At 35.3% G+C, this 27,782-nt stretch overlaps 1 protein-coding gene across 1 annotated transcript in view; it reads left to right on the forward strand.

Moving 5' to 3' along the window:
* The first annotated feature begins 13,798 nt into the window (after positions 1-13,798).
* LOC131803836 (MAP/microtubule affinity-regulating kinase 3-like) overlaps positions 13,799-27,782 on the forward strand; it is a 179,073-nt gene continuing 165,089 nt past the window's right edge. Inside the window, exon 1 of the mRNA XM_059125591.1 lies at positions 13,799-14,144. The gene's annotated coding sequence lies outside the window, so the exon portion shown is untranslated. The remainder of the gene's footprint in view (positions 14,145-27,782) is intronic.

Raw genomic sequence — 27,782 nt, forward strand, 5'->3', positions numbered from 1 at the left:
ATTTTGATTATTTACGAAGCTCATTAGACGCAAAACTAACATCCGATTCTATTCAAATTTGCCCCATCTCATTATATCTATCAACATAACATCTGTTATAAAGAAGGTAGAGATCGGACCAGTCCTCCTGGTACCTCCCCCACATAGGGTCAAAGTTACGAAAAAACAAAACGATTCTTAAATCCGAAATAAACATCCGGAGCTCTTCAAATGACACACATCACAATATTTTTATTAATCCAAGGTCTGGTGCGAAGATGTGATATATCAGTCTCCTCCTTCCGGTACCTCCCCCACAAAAATATCCATGAATATCCATGAAGCTCATAAAACGCGAAATTAATATCCGATTTCACTCAGACTTGGTACATCTCAATATTTCCATGAACACATGATGTGTCATAAAGACGGTAGAGATCGGATCATTTCTTCTGGAATACTTCGGTCGACTATATCTGGTACCTAAAAATTATCACATATCTCATACAAAGTGAAGGAAGTAGTCGATATAGTCCAAACCTGGCACGTCGCTTTATTTATATCATATTTATTTAGATCCGATACGAAATGGTCAATATTGGCTCATTCCTTCGGATCCTACTTCGTAGAGGGTCAACAAGAATTTGAAAAACCATAAAAGAAGTCAAAATATATTTCAAAAATCAGTCATTGGCTGAGGGTGTACATCTGTCGACAAAACCTACTGATACATTTTAACTTCTTTAGATTAGATCTAAGTTATAGTTCTTCTTATAGAAGAATGACAGGACTTCTTATAGAAGACCAGGAAGATCAATAGGTCCTCTCATGGAAATTAATAGGCCTTCTCACAGCTGACAAAAATTTCGACTTGCTATGTAAACTTTCGAAGCGCCGATACATGTGTCTGCTATTGTTAGCTCTTCTTCCATACCCTACAGGAAGTTACTTCGAAAATTTTGAATATTTTTCGCACAGTGCAATTAAATTTATTAGTCTATTTTATCTGTTCGCTTACTTGGGGCTCCATAAAAACACCAATTGTTCGCCATTAGGCAGATATATTCAATCTCTTTAAAAACTCCAGCATCCTTAATATCCATTTATTCCTACATTATTTTATGTTCCTGCATACCTCCCAGGAATATATATCTATGTTGGCATAACATTTGCAATATTTGGAAAGTCATGTAAACATAGGTTGCCTTTCATTATATTACAGCGATTTGTGTACCAGCCACACGAAAGGAGCAAACCACCCAGTGACTGCCTTCGCATTTTTGTGGATGTTGTTGCTGTTGCCTTTGTTGATAGCTTGACTCTATGTCTGACTCGTCGTCTCGTTCGTCTGATTTAATTGAGTTAACAGAATGATAAATTATGTTCTGCCTTCGCTTTCCTCTCCTCTCTTCACTCACTCTTCCGACGCCTTGCCATAACCCATCACCAGCACTAAAAGTGTTGGCCCGAACAACATGAACTTCAAATTAAGGCGGATCCGGATGTAATTAATTATTACAACGTTGCGCTCGATGCTAGTGCCTCCTTATCGACCGAAAACGTTGGGCGCCGGGGCACAGCAGGCCAAGTGCCGACAACCGGGAGGTAGAACACCGTTTACTGTAATTTCTTGTCTTCGAAAACCATTTTGGTTTGAGTTTGGAATGAAACTAAATTAAATATTTACTAATATTGCCATGGAGTAGTCCTTAGCCTGGTGTAGCCTGGCGGGCAACAGCCAGCCTTCGATTATTGGTTAATGAAAATTACACCGTCAACGTCTACGTTGGCTATTGAGAGGTTAATTGAATAATTAATTCTCTGTTTTTGTTTAATAAATTACTTAATTATGATACGGAGAGATAATTAATAATTTAAAGGGGGGAATTTATAAATAGAAGAACGAAAGGTCTTCTTATGGAGGACCAAATAGAAGACCAGAAAGTCTTCTCATAGAAGACCAGAAGGTCTTCTCATAGAAGACCAGAAAGTCTTCTCATAGAAGACCAGTGGGTCTTCTCATAGAAGACCAGTGGGTCTTCTCATAGAAGACCAGTGGGTCTTCTCATAGAAGACCAGAAGATCTTCTCATAGAACAGCACCAGAAGGTCTTCTCATAGAAGCGCACCAGGAGGTCTTTTCATAGAAGAGCACCAGGAGGTCTTCTCATAGAAGAGCATCAGAAGGTATTTTCATAGAAACCAAAAGTTCTTCTCATAGAAGGACCAGAAGGTCTTCTCATAGAAGGACCAGAAGTTCTTCTCATAGAAGAGCTGTAGGTCTTCTCATAGAGGACCAGAAGGTCGTCTTCTCATAGAGGACCAGAAGGTCGTCTTCTCATATAGGACCAGAAGGTCTTCTCATAGAAGACCAGAAGGTCGTCTTCTCATATAAGGCCGGAAAGTCTTCTCATAGAAGACCAGCGGAAGGTCTTCTCAAAGAAGACCAGCGGAAGGTCTTCTCATAGAAGACCAGTGGGTCTTCTCATACAAGACCAGTGGGTCTTCTCATAGAAGACCAGAAGGTCTTCTCATAGAAGACCAGAAGGTCTTCTCATAGAAGACCAGAAGGTCTTCTCATAGAAGACCAGAAGGTCTTCTCTTAGAAGAGCAGAAGGTCTTCCCACAGAAGAGCAGAAGGTCTTCCCATAGAAGAGCAGAAGGTCTTCCCATAGAAGAGCAGAAGGTCTTCCCATAGAAGAGCAGAAGGTCTTCCCATAGAAGAGCAGAAGGTCTTCCCATAGAAGACCAGTAGGTCTTCTCATAGAAGACCAGTAGGTCTTCTCATAGAAGACCAGTAGGTCTTCTCATAGAAGACCACCAGAAGGTCTTCTCATAGAAGACCACCAGAAGGTCTTCTCATAGAAGACCGCCAGAAGGTCTCCTCATAGAAGAGCAGAAGGCCGTCTTCTCATAGAAGAGCAGAAGGCCGTCTTCTCATAGAAGAGCAGAAGGCCGTCTTCTCATAGAAGAGCAGAAGGCCGTCTTCTCATAGAAGAGCAGAAGGCCGTCTTCTCATAGAAGAGCAGAAGGCCGTCTTCTCATAGAAGAGCAGAAGGCCGTCTTCTCATAGAAGAGCAGAAGGCCGTCTTCTCATAGAAGAGCAGAAGGCCGTCTTCTCATAGAAGAGCAGAAGGCCGTCTTCTCATAGAAGAGCAGAAGGCCGTCTTCTCATAGAAGAGCAGAAGGCCGTCTTCTCATAGAAGAGCAGAAGGCCGTCTTCTCATAGAAGAGCAGAAGGCCGTCTTCTCATAGAAGAGCAGAAGGCCGTCTTCTCATAGAAGAGCAGAAGAAGGTCTTCTCATAGAAGAGCAGAAGAAGGTCTTCTCATAGAAGAGCAGAAGAAGGTCTTCTCATAGAAGACCAGAAGGTCTCCTAAAAAAGACCCAGGAGTCTTTTGTTTAAAAGACCAATAGGGGTTCTTATAGAGTATCAATAGAATTTTTTGGAAGACCAGTCGGACCTCTGCTAGAATGAAAAATAAGAATTCGCAAAAAATTTCCAATACGACTTCTTAAAAAAATCCTAAAATCCTTCTAAAAACAGATTTAAAAGAAATCCCTAATCCTGTAGCCGTCAGATAATTAATGGATCAATGATGGTTTGCTGCATCCCTTCTTTCATTTTCGGCCACTTTCTGTTACTGCATCGCCAACGAATGAATCTCTGAGACGAGTTCATTTTTGGGGGGCAAATGAATGAGTGAAAGTGATTTCGAGAGAGTCTCAGTGAGCATGGGAGAGAATGAAAATGAATGCCAAGTATTTGAGTGGAATACCAGCATGCGGGAAAAAAAAACAAACAAATTGCATTTGTTTTGACACTCTCTTTAGGTGATAAAATTATATGAAGAATATAAACAACACGAAAATGAGCAGGGTTGCCAAGGTGTGGTTTAATTCCTATTCGTAAAGTTAAAGCGAATTTCTGAGAGATAGACCAGCTTTAACCTTTAACAGTTGAGATGAGATTTTGGGGGGGGTATTTTATGAACTGATAGTGAATTTTAACCCCCTTAAAAAAAGTTTATTTAAAAATATTTGTGTAAAAAATATTTATGTAAATATTTGAACAAGGAATGGCAAAGAAGAGAAAATTTCAACAAAATGTGAAGAGTTGGTAAAATTTACCATCACCTCCTTAGTTAAAGGTTAGAAGAACATTTACCTTATTCTACTTCCTTTTTGCCACAAAACTCACTTCACTTTCCGGTCAGCTTTATATTAGTGGGGATTTAAAATTTTCGATTTATAGAGATACATAATTTATATTAGAATTAATAGCGTTTTTATTCATTTAATTTCAAAATTCTTGTTAATATTTGTCTTAAAGTATTTTAAAAATATAATTCCACGTTCAACTGAAATATTTTATATATATATCCACCTTTATCTTCAAAAATTCCTAAAAACGTACTTTCTTCTCCATTCAAAAAATTATTCAAAAAACAAGTAAGCAAAGGCTATAGTCGTGCGGGGCCGACCATGCTATTCCCTACAACACTACAATGTATTAGAAGCTTCCCTATGTCCATAGCCATTTTGGAAGATTTCGCTTTTGAAATGATGTCACGGAATATTGCCCAGATATTACCCTTAGCATTTTGGCCATAGACATTTTCCAAACATTTACGCACTCCGTCGTGCTGTTAGTAGTTGTGGTCCATTTTAGAGCTAAATATAATCCAACCAAAATTCAAGAACTCTTCCCAAAATGCTAGAACTTTTCCCTGTCATTAACTCTAATTCAGGCGTGTCGACGGCTTCAATTGTGTGATCAGGATTTTTTCTGTTTTTGTGTCATATTTTGCGATCATCTCCAAAAGCAAGAGGTGCCTCTGTGTTTCTAAATTTAGACTTATCTATATGATTTGCTTGTTCACGATAATTAGCTATATTCGTCAACGAAATCAGCATAAAACAGCCTGAAATTCGCCTTTTGTACATTTCGGATATTGCTTGTAAGTTATTTTCAGTTTTTCGGTAGAATGGAAATGTTGGTATTTTTTCCCACAAAAGTAGTGGTCCATTCTACCCGATGTCTGAAACTCTAACTTCATGCGAGAGTTCGTGTCCTTTGGTTTATATTTGTGACCTTTATAATGGCTTCAAAATCAGTTGTTGGTCCATTTCATCCCCTAACTATATTGCGGACATCTTTGAAAACAATAGGCCTAGCCCTTCTGAGCCTAACCCTACCCTTGTGTACATTTTCGTAAGGATCGGACGATAATTGCAATCTGTGTATATTATCCCAACCTGTGTTGTAAGGTGAACAAATATTACAAAATGTATATTTCAATATTATAAGTCAAACTGAAAAAATCGCATGCGATAAAAAATATGAAAAAAATAAAAAATGTCACAAAATACTACAAAATCTATATTAACATCATTATTGGCAAAATTTTCTGCGATTTTTTTTTAGATTTTATACTTTTATGTCAACAGGGCATTCTGAATTGACAAAATTTGTCGAAATCGGTGCAGCCATTCTTGAGATATAAGCATTCCAGCTAACATCCCCTTCCTTTGTATATACACATTGCTATATATACCCGATCGCTATTTATACCCGATATATTTACTATCGGCCTCTACGTTACGGTCAGAATTGACCGGTTCGCCTATTTGTGATTTTGCCGGGATTAAAAATATTCGCGGTTTAATGGATAATTTGACTTTTATTTAACACAAATGTTATGGTCTATTTCACCCACTAAATATTACCCGATGACCATCAAAATTGGAAGACTTTTGCGCAGGCCTAAGCTCTAACCCCATGCTAAATTCGGCGTCGATTGGTCTATAATTGCGACCTGTAGAGCAACTACAAAATCATGAAATTTTTCAGTTTTTCGTCCATTTCAACCCCTAAATATTATGTGATCTTCTCCAAAGCAATAGGGTGCTATTCTGACCCTAAACTCACCTATATTTTCAATTTTGTGAGAATCGGGCCATAATTGCGACCTGTAGAGTGATTACAAATTAACATGGACAGACGGACAGAAGGACATACATAGCTAGATCGACTTAGCTCAGAGATATAGAAAGATCCGTATACTTTCCTATGTGGGAAACCAATATTTCGAGGTGTTACATAATTTTTGGCCCATACTTATATACTCCCAACACATAGTGTTGTAGGGTATAATTAATAGTCTTCTTTTTCTTTAATTTAAAATTCCTAGCTAATATTTGCCTTAAAGTATTTAAAAAATATAATTCCACGCTCAACTAAATATTTTATATATTACCCTCCTTTTTATACATTTCCATTTCAAAAATAAATAATTTAAAAATAATATTGAAATGTCTAAATAATCTCAAAAATAAATAACATAAAAATAAACGTTGGCAACCCACGACTTGGCAATGCAATTCAAACAACGATAATAACGAAAATACCATATGCAAACAACAACAGCAGCAACACCAACAACAACATCAGCATATTAACAAGTGAGAAATGTGGAGCAAAGTAAACAACAACAACAACAAAAGACATTTTATTTCAGCTTGTTTACAATTAACAACAGAACAGCCAGTCATCAGCAGCGGGTGGTTGAACTTAAATTTTAAAAGAGCCACTATATGTGCCGGAGACAAAACAAACAGCAACAACAACATACACCCACATAGCCCAAATGCTCACAGAGTAACGCAGTACTCAGAAACAGTGATGTCAATGCACTAAAATACATTTGTAAATTTAAAATCGCAATCGTTAATATTTGAGATTTCTTAATATTATAAACGTTATTTAAGATTTGAAATTATTTTGTTAGGGTCAATAATAAATATTTTATTTAATTTTTTTGGTGTAGCGAGGCTTTCAAAGCACGACGGGTTTGAAAATGAAGGTGTAAGGTGACATAACTGGCAAGATCGGAAAGATTTCTTCTAATATACTATAGTTTCAAATGCTATTTTTTAAGCAAAATTTTTGTAATAAGTGCTACTGTCTGTGACAGAAAATTTCCTATGCAGATCAACGTCTTCGTGTAGCCTCCATATAAAGGTACCTCCATATATTCAGTATTTTTATGATTTTAGAATTAGTATTTCTATTATTTAACGAATTTTGTTTGAAAACTTAAATAAATTCCTTCCACATGATGGAGCCTATTTAAAGTTCGGGATGGCCGAAATAACTACTTTTTTACTGGTAAGTACTCAAAATGCACAATTTATTGAGTTTGTCAAAATTGTTTAATCAAAACTTTATACATCGTGCTAAATTTTCCGATTTTTAAGGTTTTGTATATTTTTTATGTATTTCCTTTTTTCCGAAGAATTATAGGAACATTTTTAGTTTTTTTTTTTTTTGCCCAAATGTCTTGAACATCTTTCATTTTGAAGTTTAGCGAGGAGGATATTAGTAAAATTATTCTGCAATCGATCAACATCCAATCTGTCAAACCAGAACTATACGAACGTATCCGTATGTAAACCAACAGTTTTCCAAAATTTGTACGATTTAGTTCAATTCGAAAGTTTATGGTACGCATTTGTAAAACCATTACCAGATTACCAGATCTCAACCCTAGATATCAAAATAGACCTCAACATCACAATGCGGGATTCCAGCTCTATACATTCCATCAATTTCGAATTTATTAACATATAGTACAGGGTGAGAAAAAAAAAATGCAAAAAAATCAAACGCCATAATTTTTAATTTTTTTTTAAATTTTATTGAATGAAAGCAAAAAATGTCGGAAATAGCATCAAATTTTAGAATACGTTTAGATTTGTTCGAATTGGTCACCTTTGGCATGAATTATGGCCTTCAAACGGCCCGTGAAACCGTCACATGCTGCCCGAATGTTGCTCTACGGTATTTTGACCCATTCCCGGCGAAGCGCTGGCTTGAGGTGTTCGACACTTTGGTATTCTTTAGTGCGAACCTTGTTTCCAAAATACTCTCGACACAATAGTCCAACGGATTGGTATCGGGCGATTTTGGTGTCCACTGTGCGCTGAAAATGAAGCGAGAAACCTCATTTTGTAACCATTATTGGGTGGCGCGTATTGAGTGCAATGGTGCTGGGTCCTATTGGAATGTCCAAGATCTGAGGCCAAAAAAATATTTCCGTGCCCAAGGCTTTAATACACCCTCCATAATATTTTCACAATAATATTCGGCATTTATTCTGATGTCGATTAATACGAGCGGAGTGTGACCATCGGCTGTTATGGCGGCCCACTCCATCACCATGGCCGCCGCTTGAGTTCTGGTGGCCAACCGAAGGTGCACATTTTCAGCTGACCTCTTTGGCAAGTAAACACGATCATTTTGTTTCTTTACAAACTGCTGGACCACGAATGTTTTCTCATCAGAGAAAACCAAATTCGGCAGTTCACCACTTTCCGCCAAGCGAAGCAACTCTTTAGCTCTTTTGAGTCTATTTTCTCTCTGTTGCGGTATAAGTTCTTGCTCTTTTTGGAATTTCAATGGCATTACCCCGAGCTCATTTTTCAATATTTGCCGAATGGAATATTGCGTTATTTTCAGGTCACGAGCCATTTTTCGGCCACTGCTACGCGGGTTTCGATCAAGTCGCTTCTTTACTTTTCGAACCATTTCTGCTGATGCTGCTGTTATCTTCCGTGACGTCGGGCTACGCTACCAGTAGCACGGTAACGAGCGATGGTACGAGACACAAAAGATTTATTTACATTTTAATGCTGGAGTGCACTACCGATAGCCACTTGTGATATTTCCAGCCAAATATAAATAAATCACACTATCACGCTTGAATTCTACCACGAATAACTTTTTTTCTGGAAAATTCTCACCAAAATGCGTTTGTACGCTTGTTAACAATATGATGAGCTGTCACTGAAATAATTTTAACAGCTGTCGGACGAGTGTCATGGAAATGACAGCAGTCTGAAGTTGGTTGAAGTTGTTCATCTCATGGTGGACAATAGCCGTAAAATCGGATGAATATGTATATCGAAGGTTTTTATAAAATCTGAACCGGCCCAGATAAAATTGGGCAGAGGTTCGATAAAAATTGGCAGGAGCTGTATCTGATGTCCGGTATCAAATTTTTGTAGAGGGCATATTACGCAAGTGAGAGACTTTAATACCAAATCGGATGAAACATATACATGTATGAGAGTTATAGCTATATCTGAGCCGATTTTCACAAAATTTGATGTACTTTCTTCTAGACTGAATTCGGTCGGATGTGCCAAAATTCAGGACATTTTGACTGATATTGGCTATTTGGTGCACAATTAACCGGAAATCGGTTGAAGATGTATATGTGGAAGCTACATCCAAGTCTGAACCGTTCTTGATACAATTTTAGGCAATTATTTCTGAGCTGTATCGGATGTCCGGTATCAAATATGCTTATTGTAGAGGGCATATTAAGGATGTAAGGTACTTTAACACCAAATCGGATGAAACATATACATGTATGAGAGCTATAGCTATATCTGAGCCGATTTTCACAAAATTTGATGTACTTACTTCTAGACTGAATTCGGTTGGATGTGCCAAAATTCAGGTCATTTGGACTGATATTGGCCCTTCGGTCGACAAATTAACCCGAAATCGGTTGAAGATATATATGGAAGCTATATCTAAATTTGAACCAATACTCATCAATTTCAATAGGGCTCGTCATTGGGCCAAATAAATTTCAACCTATTCTCACCAATTTCAATAGGGCTCGTCCTTGGGCCAAACAAAAATATCGTTTGGAAAATTTCATCTAAATCGGATAATAAATGCGACCTGCATTTTGTTCACAAAAATACATGGACAGACGGACTGACATACACAAATGCACAAAGACATAATACCCTTACCCCTATGTGGTGCAGTTGCTGTTTTTTGCGATTTTTATACCCTACACCACATAGTAGTAAGGGAATTTGTGAATTTGTTTGTAACATGGAGAAGGAAGCGAGATAGACCCATAGTTACTTTTGAGGATCTCCATAGAATCACTTTCTGAGTTGATTTAAGGATCTCAGTCCGTCCGTCCGTCTGTCCATGTGTTCTTGTGAACAAAATTCAGGTCGCATTTATTATCCGATTGAGACATTTGTTTGGCCCAAGGACGAACTCTATTGAAATTTGAGATAATCGGTAAAAATTTAGATATAGCTCCCATATATATCTTCGTCCGATTTGCTTTTTATTGTGCACTAAACTTATAATATCAGCCCGAATACTATGGAATTTTGCACATACAACCAAATTAGGCCTGAAAAAAAGTATGCCAAATTTGATCGAAATCGGTTCAGATATAGCTATAGCTCCCATATCCATATTGTTCATCCGATTTGTTATTTTTGTCCTCCGCAGCCGTAATATGCCCTCTATAAAAACAATTATTGGGGAAATATATCAAATGCAGCTCAGAAATACTTTTGCTAAATTTTATCGAGATCGGTTCAGATTTGGATATGGCTCCCATATATAACTTCTTCTCATTGAACTTTTATTGTACACCAAATGTCTAATATTTGCCCAAAATGGATGGAATTTGGCATATGCGACTGAATTGAGTCTTGGAAGCTAGTATGTCAAATTTGGTGAAGATCGGTTCAGATATAGCCATAGCTCCCATATATATTGTTCATCCGATTTCTTGTATTTGTTACCCACAGCCGTAATATGCACTCCGTAACAACGATATTCAGGGAAATATATCAAATACAGTTCAGAAATATCTTTGCCAAATTTTATCGAGATCGGTTCCGATTTGGATATAGCTCCCATATATATCTTTATCCGATTTCAAATAATTTGTGCACCAAATGGGCAATACAAGTTCGAATTTAAAAGATACAAATGCTTTGGCATATTTATTCCTTTGAACTTTAAATAATAATTATAATCATAGCGTGTATGATTAAATTCTCCCATAAAAACTTTTAATTGTTATATGGAGCTCTACTAAATTAGCAAAGTGGTGTAGGGTTTTAGGACTTTCTTTACTGGTTTAATTGTTTTCTTGTGATTTTTATTAAAATAAACACTGGCATCACTGCCATTGAGCATTATTCCCTCTCAAACTGCATGCGGTGTTTACTCTCTCAAATTTTGATTGAGAAGCACACACAAGAAAGAGAAAACTTTCGCTCAGTGCTCCAACTGTTGTTTTGTTATTGTATTTGGGGGGCTGTGCAAAGAGATGATGGTTGTTGGTCGATGGCTGTGATGAATGGATGTAGAAGAAGAAGAAGAAAGGAAGAAAACAAAACAATCAAAGAAATGAAATGAAACCGAATGAATGCGAAAAACAGTACGCTTTTTTGCAATTGGGAACCCCAAAAAGCAGTTCTTTACAAACACTCAACGTGAGCGGATGTTTTGAACGCGTCGCGTGTCTTTGCTCGCTTTTGCTGTCAATCGGGACGGTGTGATTTACTTACAACTGCCTACTGTTACAGAGAGAAAGAAATAACAACAAGAAAAATATCAAATTTTGTTATTGTTTTCGATTGAATGAAAGAAAAAAACAAAGAACTGGTGCATTATTATTCCGTGTTTCCGTTTTGTTTTGCTTGGATTTGCATGAAAACGAAAGTTAGGGGAATCTATGAAATTTTGTGGAAGAAAAAAGTAAGAAATTGTAGTAGAATTCTTGAGATTCTGTGAGGGGCAGAAAAGTGATGCTCAAGAGGGCATCACTTGCGTGTGTGTGTGATAAATACGTATCGGAGATAAGAAAATTTTGTAACCCACGGCTTCCAAATGGTGTAACAATGTTCCGAGTAAAGATTCGAGATGAAAATTGAGATAATATTTTGAATTGATGTTTTGAGTGCAGAATTGTGTAGTTGTATATGTTCTCAGACAAACCGCCGGTAAATATTTATGATATTTTGACAAAGTGATGATAAATTGTTTTGAATTTCAAGCAACTTATTTGATATTGAATTGAAAAAAAGCAAAACAAAGCAAGTCAAAAACCCATCGCGTGTCCCATTGCAGTTCCATGCATTTTTCTTTGGCTCCTAGAAGTGGTTGCTGTTGTTAATGGCCAAAGCTGGAAAAAAAAACGCAAATTCAACAAAACCGACATTGAGTTTTGAATAATTCATTAATGGATTCATAAACAAAACTACTTCTTTGAATTGAAAAAAAAATAAAAAAATAAAATAAAATAATTCCAGTCCCACTCAGTGCCCATGAATTGAAAATAAAACAAGTAAGAAAAGGCTACAGTCGAGCGGGGCCGACCGTTGAATACCCTACAACACTATAATAAACGATACAGTTTATATAGGCGAGATACTCGAAAGAATTCCACAAGATATTGTGACAAATTATAAAAGAAAACCATCAGGTTTCGTTCTCTAATTTTCGAATAATAGCAACTTTAACTAATTTGCTCATTTCCAATTTATTGGTAGATGTTGCACTTAAATGGTCTTCCTAGATCTGGAACCAATATTTCCCAAAGACCTATAATTTCTTAGAAGTGGCAAAAGATTAACATTTATTATTGGTTTTTGACTGAAACGCATCTATATGAGATACAGACATTTGACTATATTCGTTAAAGAAATAGTCAGAAGTGCGTCTTTCCTGTATTTGTGAATTCTCGAAGAAGTCTCTGGAATGGACATTTTCGTATGTTGTCTACAAAAGTTGGCAAACTATTTCAAACATTGAATATTTTTGGATGGCCATCCAAAACTGCTTGGCTTTTGCAATGTCCGGTAACCCCCTTTCAAATGTGCGTGAGGATCGGGCGATAATTACGACCTGCCGACAATTTTGCAGTTTTTTGGTCCATTTCAACCCCTAAATATATGGCGATCATCTCCAAAAAGAGTAGGCTTCTATTCTGACCCTCATCTTATCCCCATGCAAAATTTCGTAAGGATCGGGCCATAAATGCGATCTGTATATGACATCCTGGTATCCTAACTACTTAGTTTTGTTAGCTGTAGAAATATTACCAAATGTTTAATTCAAAATGAAAATATGCCAAAAATATGACAAAATTGAAAAAATATGAGAAAATTTTACAAAATCAATATTTTCATCTTTAGAGAGATATTTTTATGCGATTTTTTAGACGTTTTTTCTTTTCTGCCAAGAGGCCATTCTGAATTAATGAGAACTGTCGAAATCAGTTCAGCCGTTCTCGACATATAAGAGATCTTTCAAGCATATCTTCTTTGAATAGACATAAATATCGCACATATTTTGCTATATATCCGATTTGTTGGATGTTAACATCAATGTAAAGGTCAGAAGTAACCTTGTCAAGGCTTTGTGATTTCGCCGGGATTTAAAATATTCGCGGTTTAATGAAAAATTTTGAATTTTTTCAACACAAAATATATGGTCTATTTTACCCGCTAAATATTATCCGATGACCACCCAAATTGGTAGGCTTCTTCCCCACCCTAAACCCTAGCTACATGCGAAATTCCGCGTCGATTGGTCTATAATTGCGACCTGTATAGCTACTGCAAAATCCGACATTTTTTCAGTATTTGGTCCATTTCAACCCCTAAACATTTGGCGATCATCTCAAAAAGAAATAGGGTTCTATTCTGGCCCAACCCCGACCTCCATTCCAAATTTCGTGAAGATCGGGCCATAATTGCGACCTGTAGAGTGATTACAAATTAACATGGACAGACGGACAGACGGACAGACGGACAGACGGACGGACGGACATACATAGCTAGATCGACTCAGCTCGGCGAGCTAGGATGATCCATATATACTTTCCTATGTGGGAAACCAATATTTCGTGGTGTTACATAATTTCTGGCCCAATCAAACTTATAATACCCCCAACACATAGTGTTGTAGGGTATAAAAATAGAAAAAAATAATATTTCAAAAAGGAAAATCTAATCAAGAAAGAAAAAACAAAAAAACAAAAAATAGTTATTACACAGCCCCGGGTTCCGGTGTTCAATGCCAACACATAATTGTTAATAATTTGCATAAAGAGTGGAAAAAGTGGTCTCCGTCGTCGTCCAGCTCCCCCCCCCCCTATTCTGGCGTTTTTTATGATTTAATTAATACAGCGGGGAACAGCATTCATTCGCTCGTTCATTGGCGTTCTTTGCTGGGTGACTGACTGACTGATTGTCAAGCTGCATGTCTGTCTGGTTTGGTTGTTTGGCTGCTGTTGCATTCTTTCAATTGGAGTATTGAATAACGGTAATTGAATCTGTCATACTTTTTTCCTATCTTTGTTTTTTTTTCGTTTGCTTTGCTTTGTGGAGAAATATTAATAGCTAAAACAAATAAAAATAACACCCGCATCATTCCATTGGTATTGAAATATGGAAAACTGTCGTCAACAGCTTGACAAGCGTCTAACTTTGTAGCAATGCATTTTTTTTATACGCCAAAACTTATGACTGCAGTGGGTTGGAATTGGATTTATGGGTACTACGATCTTTTCAGTGTTAATAGGTTTTAGGCGTGATTTTTTGACAAATATTTTACAGATGGAAAAAATGTTGGGTTTTCCAGCATCACCATTCCTTCTACGACAATCCGAAAGCAGTCAATTTAACGATGAGCGTCGGTCTGTTTAAATCTTACAGAGTTCCATGACATACCGTGACATTGTCCTCATTCTCAAGATTTTTAAACCACAGTTAAAATCGAACTTAAATAGTCCTCTATAGATGTATTCACTCTAAGGATATGTGTCCGCAAACAAAAATTGATACTTCGTGGTTGTTCAGTTAGTTAAAAATATTTTTTTTCGTTTTGAATTTTCAAACAAAAGTTTTTTGGATCTTCGATTTTTAAACCCTCCACCATAGTACGGAGGGTATATTAAGTTTGTCATTTCGCTTGTAGCACCTCGAAGTATACATTTTAGACCCCACAATCAGCATAAAATTTATGTCGATTTAGCGATGTCCTTCCGTCTGTGGAAATCACTCTAGCTTCCGAACGAAATTAAGTAGGTTTATAAAATTTTACTCAAATGTGTACAATATCTGCAGGACTTTTGGTATTGAAAATGGGCCAATGAGGTCCACGTCTTCGTATAGCCCCCATATAACGGTACCTCCCGATATTCGTTACTTTGTTGATTTTAGTGACATTATTCACCGGAATTGTTTCAATTTTGGTATTTGAAGTTCATAATAGATACTACGGCTAAAGACAGATAATGGGTCCACGTGTTCGTATAGGCCCCATATAACGGTAACTCCCGATATTGGGTATTCCGATGGTTTTAGAGACATTAATTACCGGAACTTTTTCAAATTTTGTATATGAAGTTCGTAATGAATACTACAGCCTATGACAAAAAAATTGTCTGAGCAGGTCCACGTCTTCGTATAGCCCCCATATAACGGTACCCCCCGATATTCGGTATTTTCATGATTTTAGCGACATTATTTACCGGAACTATTTCAAATTTGGAATTTGAATTTCATAATGAATACCACAGCCTATGACAGGGAATTGTCTGTGTAGATCCATGTCTTCGTATAGCATCCCCCGATATTCGCTATTTCGATGATTTTAGCGACATTATCTACCGGAATTGTTTCAAATTTCGCATTTGAAGTTCGTAATAGATACTACAGCCTATGACAGAAAATTGTCTGTGCAGGTCCACGTTTTATAACCTCCATGGTACCTCCTTATATTCGGTATTTTGATGATTTTAGCTACATTATAAACATATTTTTTTTTCAAGTTTCGCATTTGAATATTGTAATAGCTTGTGACAAAAGTTGCCTATGCAAGTCCACGTCGTCGTATAGACCTTAATATACGGCTACATTCGGTATTTTTAATATTTTAACGGAATTTTAAAAGGATTTTTTTTTTGAAATTTGTTAAATTTTTACCATATACCGAACTTACAGCTTTTTATACCCTACAACACTATGTGTTGGGGGTATTATAAGTTTGATTGGGCCAGAAATTATGTAACACCACGAAATATTGGTTTCCCACATAGGAAAGTATATATGGATCATCCTAGCTCGCCGAGCTGAGTCGATCTAGCTATGTATGTCCGTCCGTCCGTCTGTCCGTCTGTCCGTCTGTCCGTCTGTCCATGTTAATTTGTAATCACTCTACAGGTCGCAATTATGGCCCGATCTTCACGAAATTTGGAATGGAGGTCGGGGTTGGGCCAGAATAGAACCCTATTTCTTTTTGAGATGATCGCCAAATGTTTAGGGGTTGAAATGGACCAAATACTGAAAAAATGTCGGATTTTGCAGTAGCTATACAGGTCGCAATTATAGACCAATCGACGCGGAATTTCGCATGTAGCTAGGGTTTAGGGTGGGGAAGAAGCCTACCAATTTGGGTGGTCATCGGATAATATTTAGCGGGTAAAATAGACCATATATTTTGTGTTGAAAAAATTCAAAATTTTTCATTAAACCGCGAATATTTTAAATCCCGGCGAAATCACAAAGCCTTGACAAGGTTACTTCTGACCTTTACATTGATGTTAACATCCAACAAATCGGATATATAGCAAAATATGTGCGATATTTATGTCTATTCAAAGAAGATATGCTTGAAAGATCTCTTATATGTCGAGAACGGCTGAACTGATTTCGACAGTTCTCATTAATTCAGAATGGCCTCTTGGCAGAAAAGAAAAAACGTCTAAAAAATCGCATAAAAATATCTCTCTAAAGATGAAAATATTGATTTTGTAAAATTTTCTCATATTTTTTCAATTTTGTCATATTTTTGGCATATTTTCATTTTGAATTAAACATTTGGTAATATTTCTACAGCTAACAAAACTAAGTAGTTAGGATACCAGGATGTCATATACAGATCGCATTTATGGCCCGATCCTTACGAAATTTTGCATGGGGATAAGATGAGGGTCAGAATAGAAGCCTACTCTTTTTGGAGATGATCGCCATATATTTAGGGGTTGAAATGGACCAAAAAACTGCAAAATTGTCGGCAGGTCGTAATTATCGCCCGATCCTCACGCACATTTGAAAGGGGGTTACCGGACATTGCAAAAGCCAAGCAGTTTTGGATGGCCATCCAAAAATATTCAATGTTTGAAATAGTTTGCCAACTTTTGTAGACAACATACGAAAATGTCCATTCCAGAGACTTCTTCGAGAATTCACAAATACAGGAAAGACGCACTTCTGACTATTTCTTTAACGAATATAGTCAAATGTCTGTATCTCATATAGATGCGTTTCAGTCAAAAACCAATAATAAATGTTAATCTTTTGCCACTTCTAAGAAATTATAGGTCTTTGGGAAATATTGGTTCCAGATCTAGGAAGACCATTTAAGTGCAACATCTACCAATAAATTGGAAATGAGCAAATTAGTTAAAGTTGCTATTATTCGAAAATTAGAGAACGAAACCTGATGGTTTTCTTTTATAATTTGTCACAATATCTTGTGGAATTCTTTCGAGTATCTCGCCTATATAAACTGTATCGTTTATTATAGTGTTGTAGGGTATTCAACGGTCGGCCCCGCTCGACTGTAGCCTTTTCTTACTTGTTTACTTGTTGAACTTAGTTCTTCTAAGACGATTTAGCCCTGTCCGTCCGTCCGTCTGTTGTAATTACGCTAGAGTCACAACGGTTTAAGATTGGAAGCTAAAATATTGCACAGATCAGTCCTTTGTCTGCAGGCAGGTCAAGTTAGAAGATGAGCTTTATCGGTCCACGATATCGTATGGCCCCCATATAACGGTACGCCCCCTCGATATTCGGTATTTTGGTGATTGTAGCCATATTTTTAATAGAATTGTCTAAAAATTCGCGCAAGGAGTTCCTTCTGAGTATTTTAAACCCTGGAAGAGAATTGTCTATATAGGTTCACGATATCTTATAGACCCCACATTATGGTACCTCCCGATATTCTGTATTTTGATAATTTTAGCTACATTTTTGAAGTTCGGAATCGATATTACAGGTCTTCGCATATCCCCTATATAACGGTTATCATTTAAGTGGTATTTTTCGACGATTTTTTTAAAATTATTCAAGGTCCTTAAGACTGGTGGAGGGTATTAAAAGCTCGGCCCGGTCGAACTTAGATGCTTTTTACTTGTTTCATTTGATACAACCAAAACGTGCCTCATCGAAACAACGTTGGTCTCTTTGGACCAAATCCGTTTCGGGACATTTGTAGTCGATACAGGGGTGTCTGTCCATCTGTGTGTTTGTCTGGCTGGTGCGCACAATAATTCTCGAAGGGATTATTGGATTTGATACAAACTTGACACATCGTAATATTATTATTAAACTAAGATCGAGATGGGAGACAATATCGGTCGACTCATTCTAGTACCTCCCCTATAAAAGCTAAACAATTTTATAGACAATAATTTACCTTATAGAACAAGAAAGGGTTATCCAATCGTACATTTTTATCAGTGCTAGGTTGGGTGTGAAAGTGGACAATATATGCCCACTCAACCAAGTATCTCCCCCACAAAGGGTCAACCTTTTGAATGTTATGATTATCTTATAAAATGCAAAATAAGAGTCTGATTGCCCTCGAGTTTCTCATATTACCTCAATATTTTAACCAGCACAAGATGTGGTGTGAAGATGGAAGATATCAATCCACTCCTTATGGTACCATGAAGCTTATAAATCCCGATATGAGCATCCGATTATTTTAAAACTTGTCACATACTAATAATGCTATTAACACATAATAAGGTTTGAAGATGGAATATGTCAGACCTCTCCTTCTGGTACCTCCCCCACAAAGGGTCAGAATTTTAAAAAAATTATTTCTCATAAAAAGCTAATTATTTGGATATTGCTGCTTTATCCAATTTTAGATTTTTTGTGATTCCGATTTTCAGTTGAAAAGTTTTTATTTATTTTTTTTAAATAAAAAAATATATATCGTTTCGATAAAAAAATATATTAGTAAAAATTCCAGTTTTTTTTGGTCTTTGAAAAAACAATCATTACGATCCCCATGTCTGTTGGTCCTTGAACAAAAATATTATTTAAAAAATCCACGTCTATTGATCCTTGAAAAAATTATTCTTTTAAAAAATCCACGTCTGTTGATCCTTGAAAAAAATTTTCTGTAAAATCCACGTCTGTTGATCCTTGAAAAATTAATATTTTTTAAATAATCCACGTCTGTTGATCCTTGAAAAATTAATATTTTTTAAATAATCCACGTCTGTTGATCCTTGAAAAATTAATATTCTTTAAATAATCCACGTCTGGTGATAATTGAAAAAAAAAAAATAATCCACGTCTGGTGATAATTGAAAAAAAATAAATAATCCACGTCTGGTGATAATTGAAAAAAAATAAATAATCCACGTCTGGTGATAATTGAAAAAAAATAAATAATCCACGTCTGGTGATAATTGAAAAAAAATAAATAATCCACGTCTGGTGATAATTGAAAAAAATATTCTGTAAAAAATCCACGTCTATTGATCCCTGAAAAAAATATTCTTTGAAAAAAATATTCCTTGAAAAAAATATTCTTTAAAAAATCCACGTCTATTGATCCCTGAAAAAAATATTCTTTGAAAAAAATATTTCTTGAAAAAAATATTCTTTAAAAAATCCACGTCTATTGATCCCTGAAAAAAATATTATTTGAAAAAGATATTTCTTGAAAAAAATATTCTTTAAAAAATCCACGTCTATTGATCCCTGAAAAAAAATATTCTTTGAAAAAAATATTCCTTGAAAAAAATATTCTTTAAAAAATCCACGTCTATTGATCCCTGAAAAAAAATATTCTGTTGATCCTTTGAAAAAAAATATTCTTTAAAAAATCCACGTCTGTTGATCCTTTGAAAAAAAAATATTCTTTAAAAAATCCACGTCTATTGATCCCTGAAAAAAATATTCCTTGAAAAAAATATTCTTTAAAAAATCTACGTTTTCCACGTCTGTTGATCCTTGAAAAAATATTATTTAAAAGGATCCACGTCTGTTGATCCTTGAAAAAATTTTATTTAAAAAATCCACGTTTATTTGGTCCTTGAAAAAATATTCTTTAAAAAATCCACGTCTAGTATGGTCCTTGAAAAAAATATTATTTAAATAATCCAGGTCTGTTGATCCTTGAAAAAAATATTCTTTAAAAAATCCACGTCTATTGATCCTTGAAAAAAAAAATATTCTTTAAAAAATCCACGTCTCTTGATCCTTGAAAAAAATATTCTTTAAAAAATCCACGTCTCTTGATCCTTGAAAAAATATTTTTTAAAAATCCAAGTTTTCCAAAGTATTCCCTTCTAAATTAATTTTTATTATTTCCCTTTCGATACTAATTAAAATATGTTCCTCTAAGAAAGAGTCTAGCGAATTAATTACTCTTCATGGGGACGATGGGGGCCATCCATGATAGACGGAAGGATCTAAGTTTTATTGAGGCAAACATGTCTGCGTGATAAATCACCTGTGACTTATGTGGTCAGGAAGTGCTAAGAAAAACAAAAAACAACGCCAAGAAATTCTATTACTTTCTTCATATTCTGTTCTGCTTTTTCGTCTTCTTCTTCCGACACATTTAACTAGAGCTTCTCTGGCTGGTACCTTCCACGAACGCCGCAGTTCGTTGGCTGGCCATTGCCAAGATGATGTGATTCAATTAATTCACATGACATGATGTTTGTGGTTGCCTTCGACAATGACCAAGTTTTACCCGGCATGGAGTACAAAACGCCTCAAAATCGCTGTGTGTGTGTGAGAGTATGGGTGTGTGTGCATGTGTTTGCCAGTTGACTTACACACTCTCCATATCATCGTCATCGTCGCCATCATCATCATTCATCTTGAAGGTTTTTCCTCGGCCCTGCTAAGCCGCCCTCCAAAAAAAAGGAAAACCACTCATAATGGTTGACTCTCTGTTACTAAGTGTGGCCTGGATGTCGAGTGGCGGTCACCAATTGCTGGCGGTGATGAAGCTGCTACTGCTACCCCACGCTTGTGACAGTCGGCAGGGTGATAATGATGTTGGTTGGATGCTCAAGAAGACGATTATGACGCTGGCGATGACGACGACATCTGAGTAATGACTGTGATGAGATTGCGGGACACCACAACAGTACCGAATTCAATCAGAGCATCAACACCAGTAACTGAAACAACAAAAACAACACCAACAACAACAAATCGACCATGGTACCCAACGCCATGGCACCTTCATTTTCTGCCTGGGAGGCTAATGGGCAGACAGAGTAACAGACACACACTTACATACTTTGACAAACACATCCACCGATAAACCGCCATGCCATGTGTCTGTCTGTCTGTCCGACATTTAGTCGGTCCATGACCATAAATTTCAATTATTTGTCTCACATTCGTATAACTGCCACATTTATTAAGTATCTTTGAGATACTTAAATGACAACAATCATCAAACCACTACAACAACAACAACAGCCTCAGAAGCAGTAGAAGCAACAACAATGGCTAAATAAACGCCAACAATAACAGAAAAAATACCACAGCATACGGAGGGCTACCCAGCAAGTGAATAAATTTGTTGGCATTTTGGGTCTATTTTTTTTTGGTAGGGATGACGAAAGGGGAGGAATGGCTTTTTAAAAAATTTAAAGGACCAACAAATCTGGAATTAAGAGAAAAATATTTGTTTTTCAAGGACTAAAAAACGTGGATTTTTTTTAAGAATATTTTCTTAAGGAGACCAGCAAAAGACCCACGGACGTGGTTGTTTTTTAAAAGATATTTTTTCCAAGGATCAACAGACGAGGATTTGTAAAAGAATATTTTTTCAAGGATCAACAGACGAGGATTTGTAAAAGAATATTTTTTCAAGGACCATACGAGCCGTGGAGTTTTAAAGAATATTTTTTTCAAGGATTAACAGACGTGGATTTTTTAAAGAATATTTTTTCAAGGACCATACGAGCCGTGGATTTTTAAAGAATATTTTTTCAAGGATCAACAGATGTGGATTTTTTAAAGAATATTTTTTTCAAGGACCATACGAGCCGTGGATTTTTAAAGAATATTTTTTCAAGGATCAACAAACGTGAATTTTTAAAGAATATTTTTTTCAAGGATTAACAGACGTGGATTTTTTAAAGAATATTTTTTTTTCAAGGATTAACAGACGTGGATTTTTTAAAGAATATTTTTTTCAAGGATTAACAGACGTGGATTTTTTAAAAAATATTTTTTCAAGGACCATACGAGCCGTGGATTTTTAAAGAATATTTTTTCAAGGACCATACGAGCCGTGGATTTTTAAAGAATATTTTTTCAAGGATCAACAGATGTGGATTTTTTAAAGAATATTTTTTTCAAGGACCATACGAGCCGTGGATTTTTAAAGAATATTTTTTCAAGGATCAACAAACGTGGATTTTTAAAGAATATTTTTTTCAAGGATTAACAGACGTGGATTTTTTAAAGAATATTTTTTTCAAGGATTAACAGACGTGGATTTTTTAAAGAATATTTTTTCAAGGACCATACGAGCCGTGGATTTTTAAAGAATATTTTTTCAAGGATCAACAGATGTGGATTTTTTAAAGAATATTTTTTTCAAGGACCATACGAGCCGTGGATTTTTAAAGAATATTTTTTTCAAGGACCATACGAGCCGTGGATTTTTAAAGAATATTTTTTTCAAGGACCATACGAGCCGTGGATTTTTAAAGAATATTTTTTCAAGGACCATACGAGCCGTGGATTTGTTAAAGAATATTTTTTCAAGGACCATATGAGCCGTGGATTTTTAAAGAATATTTTTTCAAGGACCATACGAGCCGTGGATTTTTAAAGAATAATTTTTCAAGGACCATACGAGCCGTGGATTTTTAGAGAATATTTTTTCAAGGACCAGACGAGCCGTGGATTTTTAAAGAATATTTTTTCAAGGACCATACGAGGCGTGGATTTTTAAAGAATATTTTTTCAAGAACCATACGAGCCATGGATTTTTAAAGAATATTTTTTCAAGAACCATACGAGCCGTGGATTTTTAAAAAATGTTTTTTCAAAGGATCAACAAACGTGGATTTGTAAAAGAATATTTTTTTCAAGGAGCAACAGACGAGGATTTGTTAAAGAATATTTTTTCAAGGACCATACGAGCCGTTGATTTTTTAAAGATTATTTTTTTCAAGGACCATACGAGCCGTGGATTTTTAAAGAATATTTTTTCAAGGACCATACGAGCCGTGGATTTTTAAAGAATATTTTTTCAAGGACCATACGAGCCGTGGATTTTTAAAGAATATTTTTTCAAGGACCATACGAGCCATGGATTTTTTAAAGAATATTTTTTTCAAGGGCCATACGAGCCGTGGATTTTTAAAAAATATATTTTCAAGAACCATACGAGCCGTGGATTTTTAAAAAATATATTTTCAAGAACCATACGTGCCGTGGATTTTTAAAGAATATTTTTTCAAGGACCATACGAGCCGTGGATTTTTAAAGAATATTTTTTCAAGGACCATACGAGCCGTGGATTTTTAAAGAATATTTTTTCAAGGACCATACGAGCCGTGGATTTTTAAAGAATATTTTTTCAAGGACCATACGAGCCGTGGATTATTAAAGAATATTTTTTCAAAACTTCCGCTCCAGTAAATGAGTATTTTTTAAATAATATATTTTCAAGGACAAACAAATACGAGAATTTTAGAGAAAGCTTTTTTAAGCACGAACAAACGTCATTTTTTCAAAAAATCCAAAAAACTGCAATTTTTACGAATATTTTTTCAAGGACCAAAAGTCATATTTTTATACCCTCAGCCCTCTTTAAAAAAATTTAAAGGACCAACAAATCTGGAATTAAAAAATATATATTTTTTTAAGGACCAACAAACATGGATGTTTTTAAGAATTTTTCTTAAAGAGATCAGCAAAAGACCCTCGGACGTGGTTGTTTTCAAAGAATATTTTTTCCAAGGAGACCAAAAAACGTGGACTTTTTAAGGAATATTTTTTTCAGAACCAAGGAACAACAAACGTAATTTTTTAAGGAACATTTTTAAAGGATACCAAAAGATGTGAATTTTTATACCCTCAGGATAAACCTTGTTATACCGTTTGTTAAGACCAAAATGTGCCTCATCGAAATAACGTTTTTAGACCCTAGGTCTCTTTGCATCAAATCCGTTTCAGGACATTTGGAGTCGATCTAGGGGTGTCCATCCGCCCGTCTTACTTGCTGGTGCGTACGATAACTCTCGAAGGGAGTAACCGATTTGGTCCAAAGTTGATACATTGTAATACTATCATAAAACTTATATCGAATTCGGAGATGAGCAATATCGGTCCACTCCTTCTGGTACCTCCCCCATAAAACGTGCAAAATTTCACATAAAATAATTTCGCTTTGGAACCAGTAACGATTATCCAATCCCGTTCAAACTTTGCAAATCCTTATATTTGGGGAAGTTCTAGGTCATGTGCAAAAATAGATAATATCGGTCCCACTCCATCAAGTACCTCCCCCACAAGTACTTCAAAATTTTGAATAATTATAACTCTTATAAAATATGATGTAAGAGTCCGATTCTCTTCAAATTTCACACATCCCAATATTTTTATTAACCCAAGGTCTGGTGTTAATATGGAAATTAATATGGGTCCACTCCTGCTAGTACCTCTCCCACAAAGGGTCAAAATTTTGAATACGCATGAAGCTTAAAAAAAACGAAATATTACCATGGGATTCCATTCAAACTTGTCACATCTTAATATTTCTAACAGCACAAGATCTGTTATAAAAATGGAAGAGATCGGACCATTCTTTGTGGTACCTCCCCCACATGGGGTCAAAATTTTGATTAGACAAAACTCATCATAAAAACCGAAATAAGCATCCGGTTCTTTTAAAATTTTGCACATACCAATATTTTTATTAGCACAAGAACTGATGTGAAGGTGGAGAGTATTGGACCACTCCTTCTGGTACCTCCCCCACAAAAGGGGTCAAAATTGTGAATGAGTAAAATGCTTATAGATGGGGAAATGAGCATTCGATTCTTTCAAAATTGTACACATTTTAATATTTCTTCCAACATGAGAACTGGTGTGAAGTTGGAATATATCGGATCACCCCTCCTGGTACCTCCGTCATAAAGGGGACAAAATTTTAAATGACTAAAACGCTTGTAAAAGGGGATAATAAGCATTCGATCTTTTTAAAATTGTACACATCTTAATATTTCTTCCAACATGAAAACTGGTGTGAAGTTGGAATATATCGGACCACTCCTTCTGGTACCTGCCCCATAAAGGGGTCAAAATTTTGAATAAATAAAATGCTTATAAAAAGGGAAAATAAGTATCCAATTCTTTTCAAATTTGACACATCTCAATATTTTTATTAACAAAAGATATTCTGTGAAGATGAAATGTTTAGGTCCACTCCTTCTGGTACCTCCCCCATAAATGGGTCAAAATTGTGAGTAAGTAAAATGCTTATAAAAAGGAGAAATAAGCATTCGATTCTTTCAAAATTTTACATATTTTAATATTTCTTCCAACATGAGAACTGGTGTGAAGTTGGAATATATCGGACCACTCCTTCTGGTACCTCCCCCATAAAGGGGTCAAAATTTTGAATAACTAAAATACTTATAAAAAGGGAAAATAAGCATCCAATTCTCTTCGAATTTGACGCATCCCAATATTTTTAGTAACAAAAGATGTGCTGTGAAGATGGAATGTATAGGTCCACTCCTTCTGGTACCTCCCCCATAAAGGGCTCAAAATTTTGAATAGACAAAATGCTTATAAAATGGTAAATGAGTATCGAATTCTTTTCAAACTTCACACATCCTAATATTTCTATTGAAGCAACATCTGTTGAGAAGATGGAATATATAGGTCCACTACTTCTGATACCTGCCCCACAACAGGTCAAATTTTTTGAATATTTGTACCTCTCATATAAATTGAAATAAGCATTCTATTCTCTTAAAATTTCAAACATCCCAATATTTCTATCAGCACAAGATCTGCTGTGAAGATGAACTATATACGTATACTCCTTCTGGTACCTCCCCCACAACGGGTCAAAATTTCGAAATAATTATGACCCTCATAAAATACGAAATAATCATCTGATTTATTTCATAGACATTTCAAAGGCAGACATTAATATTTCTATAGACATAAGTTCGGATGTGAATATGATATATATATAAGCCTACTTCTTCTGGTACCTCCCCCACAAAAATAAAAATTTTCAATGGCCAAAATGCTCATAAAATGAGGTATAAACATGCGATTATTTTTATACTCAGCAAATATCAATTTTTCCATCAACACAATATCATACTCGGCAGATCTCAATATTTCTCTAAAAACAAGATCTGGTATTAATATGGAATATATACCCCCACCCCTTCTGGTACTTCATCCCAAGGGTTCTCAAGCTCTGTTGCTTATTATTAGCTGTATTATCCATCCACCCATCCATTCCCATTTCCCCCCTACATATGTTCTAGCCACGACATCCCTAACCGTTACTCTGTTTATTTGTTTTTTTTGTTTGTCTCTCAGTCAGTCACAGTATCATTCAATTCTAATGGCTGTACTACAGAATGAGAGTAGAACGAGCGTGTAACAAGTAAATACTGCGAGAATGTGAGGAAAATAAATAAGAAAATTAATTTGTTTATGAACAACAACAACAACAAAAATGCAAACAGATAATGAAAAATAAAATGCTAAAAATAAACGGAAGAGACTATAGCCGAATAAATAACAAAAAAACAATTTACAATTTTCAGAGGCTGCCAGTGAAGACAAAAAAATCAACAACAATAGGGAAATGTAAATAAATTAAGAAACCAAAAATGAAAGCGGTTGAAATATGCATCTCCTTAAACGGAGATGAGAATATGTTAATGACCTATCAATCAATATTTAAATATATTTATATCAAACTAAAGAGGAAGGATGAATGGGGAAAGATGTCTTATTCTACTACTCCGAGGGTTTTTTGAAACATTTTTCCAGATGTTTAAAAATGTGCTTAAAAAATCCACACCTTATTCTAGGCTTTGGAAAAATATTTTTAAAAAATTAACGGCTTTTTCTAGGCTTTGAAAAATATATTTAAAAAAACTACGCCCATTTCTAGGCTTTGAAAAAATATTTTTAAAAAATCCACGCCCTTTTCTAGGCTTTGAAAAAATATTTTTAAAAAATCCACGCCCTTTTCTAGGCTTTGAAAAAATATTTTAAAAAATCCACGCCTTTTTCTAGGCTTTGAAAAAATATTTTTAAAAAATTCACGCCTATTCCTTGGCGTTGAAAAAATATTTTTTAGAAAATTAACGGCTTTTTCTAGGCTTTAAAAAAATGTGTAAAAATTCCACGCCTTTTTCTAGGCTTTAAAAAATATTTAAAAAAACAACGCCTTCTTCTAGGCTTAAAAAATATTTTTAAAAAATCCACGCCTTTTTCTTGGCTTTGAAAAATTGTTTTTAAAAATCCATGACTTTTTCTAGGCATTGAAAAAATATTTTTAAAAAAATCCACGGCTTTTATAGGCGTTGAAAAAATATTTTAAAAAGTCAACGCCTTATTGCAGGCATTAAAATAATATTTTAAAAAATCCATGGCTTATCACAGGCGTTAAAAAGATAATTAAAAAAATCCGCGGCTTTTCTATGCACTGAAAAAATATTTTTTGAAAATTAACGGCTTTTTTAGGCTTTGAAAAAAAGGTTTTAACAAATTAACGGCCTTTTCTAGTTTTTGAAAAAATATTTTTAAAAAATTAACGGCTTTTTCTAGGCTTTGAAAAAATATTTTTAAAAAATTAACTGCTTTTTCTAGGCTTTGAAAAAAAAATCTTAAAAAATGAACGGCTATTTCT

Source organism: Musca domestica, unplaced genomic scaffold (genome assembly GCF_030504385.1).
Source record: "Musca domestica strain aabys unplaced genomic scaffold, Musca_domestica.polishedcontigs.V.1.1 34, whole genome shotgun sequence".
Classification (NCBI taxonomy): domain Eukaryota; kingdom Metazoa; phylum Arthropoda; class Insecta; order Diptera; family Muscidae; genus Musca; species Musca domestica.